The following is a 17,313-nucleotide window of genomic DNA, read 5'->3' on the forward strand; positions in this document are numbered from 1 at the left end:
TGCACTCCTAGGCGTACAATTTTGAGAGATATGTGTTCGTTGTGCCAACATACATTTGCAAGAATGCTTATAACAACATTGTTTATAATTTTAAAAATCTGGACACAAATGAAATGATCATCAATGAGATAAGGGTGAATTTAATATACGGTTTATTTATTCAATTAAATGTTACAAATAGTAATCATGAACACTCTACAGACACTGATAACAACTTAGCATTTGATCTACAATAAGGTCTTGTAAGAATACAGACAGCATGATGTCATTTGTATGGAAAACAAAATTTAAAGTTTGAGAAAACCTGTGTTGTTTTAGAGATGTATGCATCGGGGTAAAGCTTTAAAGAAAGGTGTTACTATATCGATAGTTTGTTTTACTGTGCAGAAACTCTTTAGTTTAATTAGATTCCCTTTGTCAATTTTAGGTTGTTAACTTGAAATCTTTTGAACTTTTTGATGGGGGCATTTAATGCTATAAATTTCCCTCTCAACAGGGTCTTAGCTGTTTCCCAGAGATTCTCGTACATTGTATCTTAGTTCTCATTATCTTCAAAGAACTTCCTGATTTTTGCCTTAATTTCATCATTTCCCCAAAAGTCATTCAAGAACAGGTCATTCAATTTCTATGTAATTGTATGGTTTGAGTGAATTTCTTAGTCTTGATTTTGAATTTGATTGCACTGTGGTCCAAGAGACTGTTTGTTCTGATTTCAATTCTTTTGCATTTGTGGGGAAGCATTTCGATTCCAATTGTGTGATCCATTTTAGAGTAAATGCCATGTGTCAATAAGAAAAATGTATATTCTGCTGTTTTCGGGTAAAGAGTTCTGTAGGTATTTCTCAGGTCTATTTGAGCCAGGGCTGAGTTAAGGTCCTGAATATCTTTGATAATTTTCTGACTTGATGATCTGTCTAATATTGTCAGTGAAATATTAAAATCTTTCACTATTATTGTTTGAGTTTCTAAGGCTCTTAAGGAGTTAGAGCTCCTTGTGGAATTGAACCCTTTACCATTATGTAATACCCTTCTTTATCTTTTTAAATCTTTGTTGGTTTAACTCCTGTTATGTCAGAAACTAGGATTGCAGCCTTGGCTTTTTTTTTTGCTTTCCATTCGCTTGGTAAATTTTCCTCCATCTTTTTATTTTGAGCATATGTGTGTCATTGCCTGTGAGATGGATGTATTAAAGAGAGCATACTGATAGGTCTTGGTTCTTTATCCAGCTTGCCACTCTATGTTTCTTAAAATGGAGCACTTAGACAATTTACATTTAAGGTTAGCATTGATATGTATGGATTTGATCCTGTCATCATGATGTTAGAAGGTTACTTTGCAGACTTGCTTATGTGGTTGCTTTATTGTGTCACCAGCCTACGTACTGAAGTGTGTTTTTGTAGTGTCTGGTAACTGTCTTTCCATATTTATTACTTCCTTCAGGAGTTCTTGTAATGCAGGTCTGGTAGTAATAAATTACCTCGGCATTTGTCTGAAACGAATCTTATTTCTCCTTTGCTTATGAAGCTTAGTTTGGTTGGATATGAAATTCTGGCTTGGAAATTCTTTTCTTTACGACTGTTGAATATTGGCCCTCAATCTCTTCTAGGTTGTAGGATTTCCACTGAGAGATCAACTGTTAGTCTGATGGACTTCCCTTTGTAGATGATCTGGCCTTTCTCTCTGGCTGCCCTTGACATTTTTTCTTTCATTTCAACCTTGGAGAATCTGATGATTATGTGTCTTGGGGATGATATTCTCATGGAGTAACTTACTGGGGTCCTCTGCATTTCTGAATTTGAATGTTGGCCCGTCTAGCTAGCTTGGAGAAGTTCTCATGGATGACGTCCTGAAACATTTTCTAAATTGTTTTTGTTCTACCCACCTCTTTCTGGTATGCCAATCATTCCTAGATTTGGTTTCTTTACGTAATTCCACGTTTTTCAGAGGTTTTGGTCATGCCTGTTCATTCTTGTTTTTTCTATTCTTGCTTTCCTGTCTTATTTCAGAAAGCCAGTCTTCAGGCACTGAGATTTTCTTCCTCCACTTGCTTTATTCTGCTCTTAATACTTGTGAGTGTACTATGAAATTCTTATAGTGTGTTTTTCAGCTCTATCAGATTGGTTACATTCTTCCTTTTACTGGCTATTTTGTCTGTGAGCTCTTGCAATGTTTTATCATGATTTTTAGCTTCCTTGCTTTGGATTAAGTGGACTTTTTTAGCACAATGAACTTCGTTTGTATCCATATTCTGTTGTTTCAGCCATCTCAGCCTTAGCCCGGTTCCATACCCTTGCTGTGATTTTGAGTTTTAAGCATGTGTTTCTGATTCCTTCTCATTTTTGCAGGTTTTCTACCTTTGGTCTTTGAGGTTGCTAACATTTGAGTATATTTTGTTTTTCTCTTCTTTCGTTTTATCTTTTAACAGTTTGGCCACTTTTCTGTAGGGCTGCTGCAGTTCTCTGAGGGGATGATGATCCAGTCCCTAGTTGCCTCAGATTTTTCAGTACCTGGAGGTATTACCAGTGAAGGTTATGTAACAGCAAAAATGGCAATCTTCTTCTTCTGGGAGGTCAGTTCCAGCTGTTGCCGGCCTGAACACACCTGTAGGAAGTGCTGGAGACCCTGGCTGGGAGGTCTTGCCCAGTCAGGAGGAACAGTATCAGGATCTAGAGGTTTACCAAAAAGAAGGAATACTCTCTCAGGAGATATAGAAATAATACCATTCACCTTGAAGCTAAGACAGACACCTGGCCCATTCAGCTCCTCATACTTCTAAACCAATAGACAAAGGAAGGAATTACTGCACTGTCTGGGGTGATTGGTCCTGGTCATCAGGGGGAAATTGGTCTGCTACTACATAATGGCAGTCAATAAGACTATGTCTGGAACACAGAATATCTTTTAGAGCATCTCTTAGTAATCAGCCCTATAATTAAAGTCGATAAAAACTACAACAACCCAAGTCCAGTCAGACTACTAATGGCCCATATTCTTCAGGAATAAAGGTTTGAGTCACCCAAGCAGGAAAAGAAAGCTGATCAGCTGAGGGACTTGCTGAAGACAATGGGAATATAGGATGGTCAGTAAAAGAAAAAAAAAAGTATTTATAAATACTAGTCATGGCCAGCATGGTGGCTCATGCCTGTAATCCCAGCACTTTAGGAGGCTGAGGCGGGCGGATTGCTCATGTCTGGGAATGTGAGACCAACCTGGGCAACATGCTGAAACTCTAACTTTACTGAAAATAAATACAAGAAATTAGTCAGGCTTGGGGGTGTGCTTGTAGTCCCAGCTACTTAGGAGGTTGAGGTAGGAGGATCATTAGTGCACAGGAGGTAGAGGTTGGAGTGAGCCGAGGTAATGCCACTGCACTCCAGCCTAGCCAATACAACAAGACCCTATCTCAAATAAATAAGTAAACAAACAAATAAATAAATAACAAGCTGTAACAATGTGACCATCTACAGAAATAATGACAGTAAGGGTTATGAGTATTACTTCCTTATGTTTTTATAATGATACTTATGTCTGGGTGTATGTATCCATACATGTATTTAGCAAGTGCTTTTCTTTTTATCTTTTCCTTATCATCTTGTAATAAAACATAAGATGTGCTAACAATAGTTCCCTTTTATTAATGATGGTTTAATTTTTATTAAACGTGGTATTTAGGTTACAGTATGTCAAAAAGAAGAGTGTATATCATGCATCCAGTTTGAATCTTTTTCTGAGGAAAGGGTTAGTGTGTTTTTAATTGGATGCAAGATAGCTGTACCATCTTTTGCAAAAGTATGACTTTATAGTTGTTCTCAATTGGAGACTAAGTATGTTTTAAGAAATTGTTAATGGCTGCCAAGTTCACAAACAAGGATGGAATGGTTGTTCTTTTTTTTTTTTTTATTGACAGAGTTTCGCTGTTGTTACCCAGACGAGTGCAATGGCACGATCTCGGCTCACCGCAACCTCCGCCTCCTGGGTTCAAGCAATTCTCCTGTCAGCCTCCCGAGTAGCTGGGACTACAGGCACGCACCACCATGCCCAGCTAATTTTTGTATTTTTAGTAGAGATTGGGTTTCACCTTGTTGACCAGGATGGTCTCGATCTGTTGACCAGGATGGTCTCGATCTCTTGACCTCGTGATCCACCCACCTCAGCCTCCCAAAGTGCTGGGATTATAGGCATGAGCCACCGCGCCCGGCTTGGAATGGTTGTTCTTATGTGTCAGTTTCACTAAACCATAGCACCTGGTTATTTAGTCTAACACTAAATTTAGATGTTGTTATGATAGTATTTTGCAGTTGTGGTTAAAATCTGATATCAGGTGATTTTATGAAAAGGAAATTACCCTTAAAAATATGCGTAGGACTTTTTCAATCAGGTGAAGGACTTTGGGTAAAATGTGAGTCTTCTCAGAGAAGAAAAAATTCTTCCTCAAGATGACAGTAGCAACTACAGTTTAGGTTTCCAGTCTTCCAGCCTGGTCTTCCATTTGAGACTGACTTTCCAGCCTGCTAGCCTGCCGAGGTGTAATTTGTGATATTAATAACATAAAATGAGAGGTGGAAAAAATGTAAAGAAGCAGAGTTTTCATATTGGTTTCAATTCAAGATTGTTATAACTGTATTGTTATATGCAATACCACAGAAATCACAAATAAAATACAGATAAAATATACACAAAAGAAAACAAAAAGGCAATTACAACATGTCACTAGAAAAAACTTGACTAAACACAGGAAGGTTGGAATGAAGGAGATGAGGGCAAAACAACTATAAGACATGCATAAAACCAACATCACAATTACTGAAGTTCTTACTATGACTAATTATCTTAAATGTAAATGGGTTAAAATCCTCAATCAGAATTCAGAGATTATCACAATGGCTAGAATAAAAATAATCAAATCATATCCTAGCTACAAGATACTCACTTTGGATCTAGGGACACATAGAAGTTGAAATTGGAAGGACAGAAAAGGATATTCATGAAAACAGTAACTAAGAATTTTTTATGATCTCTCACAGGGTTCTATGTGTTGGGTGGGTTCAGATGATGTCCTGGGAGTTTTACACGGTTCAGGGATTGAAGTGGAAGGAAACACATGCAGGCAGGATGGTTAATAACAGTGCCCAGAACTAACACAACCATCCTTTGCCATATTTCATTGGCTAACACAGATATCAGATCTACTTATGTTTAAGAGGGTGGAGAGAACTTACCTCTTGATGAGGGAAAGGTGGGTCAGACTAAAGAAAACCGAGTATGATGGCAGATATTTTTGCAGTCCTTTTTGGAAAATGCATGCAATCCAGAACATCCTATCTGCCAGAAAGCAAGAACACAATCATGCATTACCACTCAATTCTGAGTCCTGTGATTCTATATGTTGGAAACAATTGCTTGAAATCACAAAGAAAATGAACACTTAAATGAAGAATTTCTCAGGAGGCAATTCACTTCTGCAGAAGGGTGCAACTCACACTCTTGGCCACTGAGAGAGCACACTGAACAAAGGAGAGAAGGAGTTTTTATCCTAATGCAGTCCCTACTTCTGTGTCCTTCTCCCATTGGCTAGGGTTGGACCATGCAATCTAAGTTGACCCCAATTGGCTATTGTGTAGCAATTTCCAAATAAGGGAGGTGGGGATCGGTTACAAACATGATGGGGAGAGATATATCCAAGCACCTCCAGGCATATCCAGGCATGTCAGGCACAGCAAAGGTGGGAAAGATTACTTGCAGAGTCAGGAACAAGGAAGTAAGTAGAGAGGCATATTTTTTCTACACATAGGAACTGGCAGGAAAAGTTGTTGACCAAGCAGGTGACTAAGGTAACTATGGGACAAAGAGGTACAAGGACAAGGAAGTTGCTTTGGAGAACAAAGAACATCTCCTTCCCTCATGTCCTTCCAAAGAACAAAGAAGTAAAACCTTTGAAGAGAAACTATTTGTTTCTGTCATATAGTGTCCTGAGAAAGGACCATGTCTTAGGAAGTAGCTGTGGAGTAGAAGCTCTAAACAAAGCTCCACCTAGAGCCAAAATTTTACTTTATTTTGATGAAATGTTGTGTCATTTTTGGTAAAATGGGAGCCCACAAACCTCTCTTCAGGGATCTCTCCAGTGGTGGGGATAATATGCTTCCCTCCTTCACAGTTGTACTTTACAGATAAGTGGATCAAGGTCTCAGTTTCAATTACTTAAAACACCAGTTAACATGGATGTATGCATTCCAGAAAAGGTAAAAGAATGCTCTCTGTCACTATCGCTTCTCTCACTCACTGCACCCTGAACGAGAACCTGCTCTATCTTCACCTTTTGAATGGGGAGGAGGATCGCACTCCTGCCTAAACCTTCAAGCTTCCAGAGCTAAACCTGCTGCCCAAACAGCATGGTTTATTGTAAAGACTAAACCCTATACCAAGAGCTCCCCACTGACCCACCATGGCAGGGACTGAATCCCATGGGAAGACCCAGAGAAATCCTGGCTCAAAAGGTCCATTGTCATGTCCCTTCCACCAAAATGAAGCCAACATATTCATCACAATATATGGTATTGATAAGGATATAAAAGTAATATTGGCCGGGCATGGTGGCTCAAGCCTGTAATCCCAGCACTTTGGGAGGCCGAGGCGGGTGGATCATGAGGTCAAGAGATCGAGACCATCCTGGTCAACATGGTGAAATCCCGTCTCTACTAAAAATACAAAAGAATTAGCTTGGCATGGTGGCGCGTGCCTGTAATCCTAGCTATTCAGGAGGCTGAGGCAGGAGAATTGCCTGAACCCAGGAGGCGGAGGTTGCAGTGAGCCGAGATCGCACCATGGCACTCCAGCCTGGGTAACAAGAGTGAAACTCTGTCTAAAAAAAAAAAAAGTAATTATTATAAAACTTTGACAAATATGTTCTTTTTATTACATCAACTTTTTTGTCCTCCAAATACAAAGAAAATAAGCCTGCACAGCAGGAAAAGTTTTCCCCCTGGGAGGGAGTCCTATTCCCAGTTAAAAAGCTGGAACTGGAGTCACTAGAATGGAGCAAGACTTTCATGTAGGACACAGCCCTGGGTCTTGGGGCAGCCAGAGTTAGGGAGGGCTCACATTCTGGGTGACACCAACCTTTGGTTCTCCTTTTTTTTTTTTTTTTTTTTTGTTCTCATTGCAAGAACAAAATTACAGAGTATAAAGAGACAGAGTCAAGCCATGGAAATTTGCTCCATTTTATTTTTTAGAAATGCAATCTCAAGGGAAACCAGACTGTTATGGGCTAAATTGTATTCCCCCAAGTTGACATGTTGATGTTCTAACCTCCAGTACCTGAGAAAGTGACTGCATTTGGAGAGGTCTTTAAGGTAAAATGAGGTCGTATGACTGTGCCCTAATTCAACTCGACCAGTGTCCTTATAAAAAGAGAAGATTAGGACACAGATACAGAGGAATGACCATGTGAAGACATAGTGAGAAAATATCTACAAGCCAAAAAAAGAAGACGCAGGAAAAATGTGCACTGCCAATGCCATCATCTTGCACTTCCAGCCTCCAGAACTGTGACACAATTAATTTCTGTTTTCTTTGGTTTTGTTTTGAGACAGAGCCTCACTCTGTTGCGCAGGTTGGAGTGCAGTGGCACAATCTTGGCTCACCCCAACCTGTGCCTCCCAGGTTCAAGTGATTCTCCTGCCTCAGCCTCCTGAGCAGCAGGGACTACAGGCATGCACAACCATGCTAAGCTAATTTTTGTATTTTTAGTAGAGATGGGGTTATAACATGTTGGCCAGGAAGGTCTCGATCTCTTGACTTCGTGATCCACCCTTGTTGGCCTCCCAAAGTGCTGGGATTACAGGTACGAACCACACCTGAGAATTTCTGTTGTTTAAGTCACTCATTGTATGGTACTTTGCTATGGCCGCCCTAACAAATTAAAACACACGTACTACCGTGCCTAGTATCTGGACATGGAATTTTTTCAAGATTGTGAATTATCTGTGTTTTCTAAAACTTGAGTAAATCAACTGAAAATTGACAAGCATAGATGATAAAGGGTCATTTCTAAGCCACTTTGGGTCCCATGGTCACCACTCAAAAGTGGAGATGTCCCCAGTTCTTTTCACTTTTACTTAGAATAAAGGTTGTGGTTCCAAACTGATATATAATCACAAGCTGCATTTAAGGTCTTGAGATGCTGAGAAATAATTGTTTTGTAATCAGTACTAAAGTAAAAAGGGATTTCTACCTAGAGCTTTGCAAGTCTAATGTTTTCTTCCTGCTTTTAAGGGTCATGTTTTTAAAATCCTATGAGCTAATGACATCACTTTCATATTTCTCTCTGTATTTACCCCTTGGTACTGGACCCTCACTGCATCTCAGTAAGGATGAGCTGTGTTTGCATGTATTCTCTCTTGAATAGATGTGTTTATCTATGACTCACAGTTGAATTAAAAAGGACCAGGATTTGGAGACATTCTCCTGAGGTCATAGCCATTGAGTCACAAGCGCATAGAACCCTTGGTCTTGTTCAGTGCTCTAGTAGGTGTCACAGGAACTGCAGAATTGCATCCCTTCATTTTTACATATTTGATTATTTTCTCCCTTTCTTTCTTTCTCTTTATCTCTTTCTTTTTCTCTCTCTTTCTCTCTCTCTCTCTCTCTTTCGAGGCAGGGTCTCACATTATCACACAGGCTGCACAATTTCAGCAGACTACAACCTTCACTTTCCAGGTTCAAGTGATCCTTGTGGCTCAGCCTCCTGACTAGCTGGCATTACAGGTGCATGCCACCATACCTGGCTAATTTTCGTACTTTTAGTAGAGATGAGGTTACCATGTTGGCCAGGCTGGTCTCAAACTCCTGAACTCAGGTGATCCTCCCACCTCAGCCTCCTGAAGTGCTGGGATTACAGGTGTAAGCCACCACACCCAGCCATTTGGTTATTTTCCTAACCAGAGAAGGAAAATGCATGGTGAAATTAAAGTGCAAGAGCCCTAAGCCCTTGCCTTAGGTTTACTGGGCTGGGGGATGGAGAGAGAGAGACTGCCACTGATTCTCTGAATTTCAGCTCCCACTGTTGGTCACTCAACTGAGAGCAGAAAAGTTTACCTTCTGCACTTGGGATATCAGGACAAAGATGATAGGGAGTCCTGCATATACCGTGAAATAGAAAAAAGTCCCTCATGCCTAATGAATCAAATTTCAGTTTTCTAATTGCATGTGATTTCCTGCACACCTAACGATTTCTCTTTCCTTCAATCTTCAGTTGTCATCGGGCAAACAGCAACAGCAGAGGAATTGCTACTGAGTCTGACACTCTGATGGAAGCTCTGAGTGGCGACTTTATTTCACATTTAGGTGCCTCTGAGTCAATGCAGAGTTTTGCCTGACTCCACTCTAACTTTAATTTGATCAGGGTCCATATGCTTTGGGACCTCTCCAGCTCCTCATCAGACATGACAAAGAAGGCCATGTCCAGCTCCGGAGGTCCCCGATGGAGTGAGAGGCAGCTCCTAGTGGAGGAGAGCTCTGGAGTGACCAAGGCATCATAGACTTCATTACTGTTGGGCCACTTGTCTTCAGTCCCATGACCACAATGGATCCATGGGCCTGGATTCACCTCTGATATTTGTGTCTTTTTTTCTTAGGCTTCCACAAGTGGTCTCTGGTTGAGATGGAGGGAAAGGACACAGGGATTTAAAATCTCTGACTACCCAGTGACCACCCCTCACTTCCACCCAGAGGCAACACGACCATTTCACTAAATTCCTGAGGATGTGGCCAACATAAGTAACAGAGCACGGGGAGGTGCCTTGAATAGAGTTTCATGGAAGGGGAGTAGGTGCCCTCTAGACTCTTTGTCTACAACTGCTGAGCTTTCTTTAGCATGAAATGTCACAGAGACAGCCACATTCTAAGCTTGGACCCTTGAATCAATGTGTGTGAGGGTCTTAGCCCTGGCCAAATGAGCACTGAATTTGAGAGAGACCAATAAACCTTCTAAATATTGGAACTCTTTACTCCTTAATGCCGAATCCTGAGTTTTGAATCCTGGAAGTTGGCTTCTAGCCAGGGAGGCAGGTGTCATTATATCTGATCTGCCTCTCTGAGGTCTCTTGTCCCTCTGCCCTTCCCATCTCTCTACCCCCATTAATCCCAGAACAGATAGAATCATTCTGCCTTCTTTGATGCCTCTTGCTATAAACTTCAAAGGTATTTGATTGAATTAATAAATGAAAGCAACTTTAATTAAAGATGAGGCTTAAGGAATGGCATTTGACATGGGTTTAGAATGAATAAGTGGACATAGTAATGAATTTTGAGAAAATGCATGTAAAATTTATCTTTAATTCCCAACGGCATTTTATTAACTTGACTGTGGCATTAATAAGTAATTCTAAATTAATACAAAAATGCAATCACAAATGTGTGAATGCATTGAAGTGTGAACGAAAGGCAGTGCACACAAGAAAAATGTGTACACATGAAGAAATTCTTCATTCCAGGTTTTTACTGATCCCTCTGGTCAAGATGGGGAAAAAGTCCAAATACCTGCTTTCCTCACATGGTCAAATGATTCAGCATAAAATATAACTGATTGAACACAATTATCTATTCTTTAAATATATTAGAAAAATCCATAAGGAAAAATGATCCTATCATCACTAAGAGTTTAAGTCATAATAAAATAAAGCCTACAAATGTATCTTTTGTTCCCAATTGCAATGATTCTAGGAGTGCAGTATTTGGCTTTTAAAAGACCATTTAGAAAAACTCAGGGAAGTTTTCTTAACAAATGCTATAGCAGGACCACAACTAAACCTATGGGCAGTAGTAGAAATAAACAAAGACACTGGCTTTAAAATTTTATTTTGAAAAACCTGTTGGAAGATGCATCACTAGCTCCTAATTTAACCACTACCATTTGAGGTCATATGTTAGATTGGCAAAGTAGTAATTTTTATGTATTTTATTTTTGTAATGCAAGTGCTTCACTCTGCTATCTGATAAAATAAAATGTCAAGCCGGGCATGGTGAGGCATGCCTTGTAGTCCTAGCTACTCAAGACACTGACACAGGAGGATTCCTTCAGTCCAGGGGTTCAAGACTGCAGCCAGCTATGATGGTGCCACTGCACTCCAGCCTGGGCAACAGAGTGAGAATAAAATGTCAATGCAAAATCTTAGTGTTAGCAGTTCAACCTTGAACGGATTATGTGACATACTAGTTGGGAGAAGCTGTTGTGTACTATGAAGTTTGGGGAATATCAACAAGAAGTAAATGTTAGTCTTTTTTCTAATTGACAAACTAAAAGAAAATTCCATAAACCTTTAATGCTAAGCTAAATCATTATAAATGAATGATAAAAATTTATCGTACAAAACATAACCAGTTGTTAGGTGTATCTGAAGATTAATTTGAAAAAAGATGAATGAAAGAAGTGTTCTAGGAATAAAAACTACAAAAGAATTATAAAAGCTTATCACGCCCTTGGCTGGAGTTACACAAAGTTACTACTCATCTTTAAATTGGGATGAGCATGGTGGATACTTCTTAAAGTTGACGCAAGGATTAAATGTATTTTAAGGCATCAAAGGCACCTAGAACTGTGCCTGAGACATATTAAGTGCTAAAGTCTCTGTAAATATCTATATAATACCAAATTCAAAGTCCTGATCCTTTGCACATGCTCAATGTGTTTAAAATTCTGTTCATTTCCCCTTCTGCATTCACGGTGAAATGTTTCTGATTAATTTAATGAGCTGTGTGAGGTGTTTATCACCTTTTACATTAAACTTGGTACATTGTACAGCACTCTTATATTGTAACAAATAATTTAACAAGCTAACACAGACTTACCTGTCTCTCGAATGTCTGTGTCCCCCTCTTCTGCTCCGTCGGCGCCCCTGCACCCCCAGATCCAGCCCTGTTCTCTCTGCAGGGGCAGGGATGGGTGGGAATGGAGAGCCTGGTGGCAGAGGGTGGGGTTTCAGAGGCAAGAGGAGGGCCCTGCCTTTGTGCTGGTTACAGAGGTGGTTGCATGAACAGCCGTGCCATTTCCTCCGTTCAGTCGCTGGACCAGAGGCCCCTCCATGGGCATCCCAGCCAGTGAGGACCAGGCCAAGGGAGAGGGGGCCTGGCCAGGCCCCCAGGCGGTATGAGGGGCGTGAGCTTCTGCCAGCCCCTGGCACATGCCAGGGCCTCACAGGGCCTCCCTGGGAAAGGATTCAGGCTAATTGGGGCATTCACTGGGCAGACTCAGCCAGGAGGCGTTTCTCAGTTAAGAGATGGGCTGGAGGGGTGCTTAGTGCACGTGCAGTGACTGTATGAGAGCCACCAGGCAGTGTGAGGCCAGGGTGCGGATGCCTTATGGTGGGCACTGCCTGCTTGTGGTTGGTAGAATGGGGCTGGCCATGGTCGGGAAGGGTTGCTGTATGTATGAGGTTCTCACCAAATGTGATGGGGGTTGTGTCTCTGGTGAGTGTGTGTGACAGTGAGTGTGTGAGATTGTAGTGGTGTGTAGTATGTGATTTTGTGAGGGTGTGCATTGCCGTGTGTGTGTGTAGGGGTGGGGCTGGGGGTGTGGCGAGGGTGCTGAGAGCCTTCAGGAGGGAAAGGATATGTGTGCTGCCTTGGACAATCCCGGTCCCCTGGTCCCCGAGCTGTGGACCTCCCCAGCCCTGGATCCTGGGTCCCGGCCTGGCTGAGAGATGAGGCCCCTTTCCTCCGAGCTCCTGCCCTCCTGCCTCAGCAGCCCCACCCCACTAGGCCTTGCCCCTCCCCAGCCGCCTTAGCTCCAGCAGGCAACCTGCACAAACACCACTGCACTCGGCCCTCACACCAGCCCTATCAGGTGAGTTTAAACTGTCAGCTGTCACCTGTCTTCAGGCAGGGCCCTTGTCGCTTTGCACAGCCAGTGTGCACTTTCCTTCACTTGCTCATCGTTTGCAGACAATTTCCCAAGCACTCATGGTAAGGAATCGATGTCTTGCTGGAGAAAGTAAAATCCCAGCAGAATGCAGGATGGAGGGAGACGTCCAGGTGCGTGTGGTACCCACCCCACGCGTGTGGATGCTGAGCACAGAGTGTCACTGTGGACCGGAGCAAAGTAGATGCCAGGTTCAAATGGGGTGTCCAGTGCCTGTGCATGTGAGGAGGTGGCAGCTCAGAGGGGAGGTCACCGAGGGGGTGGGAGCGGGTGAGCAGGTACAGGTGCTCACCTCCGACTCCTCCAGAGCCTCTGCTCTCATACCCATGCTGGCAGCTCCTGCCAAGCGGTCCCCTCAAAACCCTCTCAGTCAGGCCCTCGGTCCCCCATTCGTCTAGCCAAGTGTGGATTACCGCCTGTCCTGGGCAGGCCCCGCACATGTCCTGGGCTCTGTAAGGCCCCCAGCAGAAAGACCGAGCCAGGGAGATAAATGCGGCCCGGCCAGGGAAGAGCTGGGTGGGGAGCCAGAGTGTGGCTGAGCAGCCGAGGTGGGGGTGCTCCTGGCTGAGGGAGCAGTGTGTGCAGAGGCCTGTTGGGGGCACAGATCTGGTCAGATGGGTGGATCCTGGTGGGGACTGGGGTGGTACTGGATGCTGCAGCAAACCCAAATTCACTGTGTGCATTAGGGAGACCCTCCTGGGGAGGAGGTGCAGGCCTTGAGTCACACACACACACACACACACACACACACACACACACACACAAACACACACACACGGGGCTGCCGAGGGTTGTAAAGCTGGGAGTATGTCTCGGGTGCTGGAGACTGATGAGCTGGGGAGTGGGGCCACAGGCAGAAGCAGACGGGTGGGGGTGACAGGTGATAGGAACCAAGCCTGGCCCCTGGCCCTCTGTGCAGTCCCAGACCCAGCTGGAGCCAGCCCAGCCCTCACGTGTCCCACACCCAGCTCACCCTGGAGGCCCTTTGCTGGCACCTGGTGTCCTCCCTACCTTGAACACCCCTCTGGCCACAGCATTGCTACGTGCGCTCCATTGATTTACATTCAGGCTTCGCTCCAGCTGAAGACAAAAGTAGCACCTGATTAGTCACCAGTCACCAAACCCTCTGAGCAGCTGTTTCTGGTCCCCTTCCTGAGAGCTGGTTTGGGGAAGGGCCTGCTTTGGGAGTCAGAAGGAAGGAGCTGTGTGTGTGTGTGTGTGTGTGTGTGTGTGTGTGTGTGTGTGTCCACAGGGTCCAGGGGTAGCTTCCAGCCTCTGTCCTCCCGTCTGTCCTCCCCTAGGGGAGCTGGGGGACCTGCTTTCCTGCCCCTGTCCTCGTGTGTAACTCTCCACCCCCTACCCTGCTGGGAATTCTTGCCTTCACATTTTGCCATAATGTAGATTTTTCCACTTGAATTCCTAGGGTTTGTCTTTTCATTGTTTTCCTCTCTTTTTAAATTTAAAAGTTTTTTTTTAAAGGAAAGGAGAAAGTGAGCATGTGCCTATGTCTCTGCTGGCCTCAGGACCAGCGGCTGGGCCCCGAGAGGCCAAGCCTGGGGACCAGAGGGAGCTGGCTCAGGGTTCGGGAGAAGGACTTTTCACCTTCCTTGTCTGGAGCCCAGTCTCCAGGGTGACAACTTGGAGGACCCCTGACTGTCTCCCCGCACCAGGGAGTTGGGAGGCAGGGGCACAAGCCGGCTCCTCTCATGGGAAGCCTTTTCTTTCCACCGGCCCAGCCTGACTGCACCAGGTGGGCACATCCCACAAGTGGCGGGGGTTGGGGGGTCCTTGAAGGCAGGGGATCTGGAGGCTGTTGGAGGGGGTGACCTTGCAGCATAGTGGGAGGACTTTTTGAGACAGGTGGGGTGGGGTGAGCCATGCCAGGGAGGATGGGAAGTGCTGCCAGGGCAGGTCAGAGGGTGCTGCCCGGGTCAGACCTCCTGTAAACCTGAGCTCACCTCAGGCATGGACAACCCCAGGTAGTGCAGTTTATTCATTCTTCTGTTATACAACATTTAGGCTGTTTCCATTTTTTTGCAGGTTCAGACAGTGCTGTGTTGAGCGACTTTGTGTGGGTCTCCTGTGCCCACGTGCTGGGGTTTCCCTGGGGATGAGTGTGGATGGGGAAGCCCTGGCTTTCGGGCAGCCAGCACATTCGGTGTTACTAGATGCTGCCGTGTGGCTCTGCGCAGGCTTCTGATGGACATGCCTTGATCAAGTGTCCAGTGCCTTAGAGTAAAGGAGGCCCTGAGGGATGGGGCAAGCATAAGTTGGTTTTGATGGGTGGGACGGCCCAGGGAGAAGGGGAGGCGTGGAGCCGGGGCAGGCTGGGGAGGAGGCGCGGAGCTGGGAGAGGTAGCGGGTCCTGTTGGAAAGCAGTCAGGGGCTGGCCTGGATCCCAAACCTCCCAGTGCAGTGGTGAGAACCTCGCCTGGTGGTGGCTCTGCCCCTGCTACTGTGCACCCCCAGGCAAGGCCTCTCTGGCCTCTATCTCTTTACTGTCCATCCAGCTTGGGCCAGGAGGTCTCCAAGGTCCCTACGGACTTGATATGCTTGGATTTTCTTGGCAAGTGGCTGTGGCTTCCTGCCCCTGGCCGGCGAGCAGAGGCTCCAGCTTGGCTGGGATGGCAGAGCTTGCAGCTGGCAAGTGGCAGATGGGTGTTTGTTAGGAGCCTGGGGGGCTGGGGTCCTGGCAGGAGGCTGTGCAGAGGCTTGCCAAGGGGGACCCAGGAGAGCCAGGGAGGCGATGGGGACTCCCAGACTTCTTCATGTGTGTCTCCCTCCACATATGATCCTGTGCCTGGAGCCTGGGGGGTGGAGGGCTCAGCCTCTGCCCTGAGATAGGGGGAGGGCTTTGTGGGCTTTAATTTGATTACATCTCCTCTCACTGGACCCATGGGTTCTTATTTTATTCAGTGACACTGGGGGAAGGGCACAGGGTGAGGAGGAGTGCCCCTCCCTGGGAGAGAGGTCTGAAGCGGGCATCTGCAGGAGTCTTAGCCATGTGGCCCAGGGACTGGGCAGAGGGATGGCTGCTGGGCTTGGTGTGACTTTGGGTCTGTAGCAGCGCAGCGTGGAGTGCACAGGGTGGGCTGTGTCAGTGGTGGACATGGCTCTATGCCAGAGCGTGCATTCTGTGTGTGTGTGTGTATCTGCATGCTAACCCCCCTAAACAACAGAGGCTGCAGAAGAGGCTCCGGCTCTTGAAACAGTGCCCTTTATTCTCGGTGGTTGCTGTGGAGTAATTGCTTTGCAAGGAAAGGGAGGGGAGGGGCTTCAGGAAGTGGGGGCCTCTCCGCCTGAGGGAGGCTCTGGACACAGACCCGGACTGCAGTCCTCCTGACTGGCTGTGCGACCTTGGCTAGGCTATTTAGCACCCTGAGCCTCAGTTTCTTCATTTGTAAGATGGGGATATTAGCACCTGCTAATGTGTGAGGTTCATGGAGACTGGGCCTCGCATGGTGCCAGGCATGCAGTGGGTGCTCAGGGCCTCTCGGGCCGCTCCGGTCCTCTCTGGCTGCAGTAGGCGCCAAGACAGCAGTTGAGGAAGAGGTTGTGCCACTGCCAGGAGCTTGTATCTCCCCAGGAGAGGGCCTGGCTTGTGAGCCAGCTCCTTTCCCCACACGCCTGAGCAGCCATTGCTGACAATAGGGCTGTGAAACAAAGGGACTCCATGGGCACTTGGTTTCTCATCCTGGGGGCAGCAACACTAGTGGGCACTCACCCCAGGGTGGGCGCCATGCCTGCCATGTTCATGGGCACACAAGCCCTCTCGACTCCACAACCCTATCCCTTCCCTTCATGACTGGCTGACAGCTGGCCGCTGGAGCCAGATGGCCCAAGTTCAAACCCCAGCTCTGCCCCTGACTGTCTTCATGAAACTGGGGAAGCTACTTAACCTCTCTGTGCCTCAATTTCCTCATTTATAAATTGGAGATATGGTGATTACACTGACCTCAGGTGAGTGAGTCCATGTAAAATTTGCAGAGTAGCATTTACCATGCATTGGACACTCCATAAATGTTCCTTAGTATTATGGAGCTCTGCATGCTCCCTCCCCCCGCTCTCCCCTTCGGTCTGAATGTCCTGAAGTTGTGAGAACATCAGACCCTCCTCAGACTGCGCTTGCATCTCAAGTACATTGTGGCTCACTCACCCTCCTGCTAACTGAGCTGTGGCCACCTAATCCTTCCTTCGCCAGCAAAACGAAGCTTGCAAGATATGCCCTGAGGTGCCAGGCAGGACCATCACATGGATCCTCTTAGAGGAGTGTCACTCAGAAATATGACTTAACAATTTCTCCCTGTTTGAGAGCAATTAACTCCCTTCCTCTGCCTTCCTCCTGGCTCCTGCAGCCAGGTGGCTCATCCTCCCCTGCCTTCCCCTCCCAGTCCAGCCTC

At 45.5% G+C, this 17,313-nt stretch overlaps 1 long non-coding RNA gene across 1 annotated transcript; it reads right to left on the minus strand.

The window, feature by feature from the left end:
* Positions 1-135: 135 nt before the first annotated feature.
* LOC118153102 (uncharacterized) lies at positions 136-12,144 on the minus strand. Its single transcript, XR_004742340.3, has 4 exons — positions 11,845-12,144; positions 5,220-5,322; positions 4,346-4,516; positions 136-2,666 (listed from the first exon to the last, which is right to left on the minus strand). It is a non-coding gene; the product is annotated as an uncharacterized LOC118153102 (long non-coding RNA).
* Positions 12,145-17,313: the final 5,169 nt, after the last annotated feature.

The sequence above is a fragment of the Callithrix jacchus genome, chromosome 4 (genome assembly GCF_049354715.1).
Source record: "Callithrix jacchus isolate 240 chromosome 4, calJac240_pri, whole genome shotgun sequence".
Classification (NCBI taxonomy): domain Eukaryota; kingdom Metazoa; phylum Chordata; class Mammalia; order Primates; family Cebidae; genus Callithrix; species Callithrix jacchus.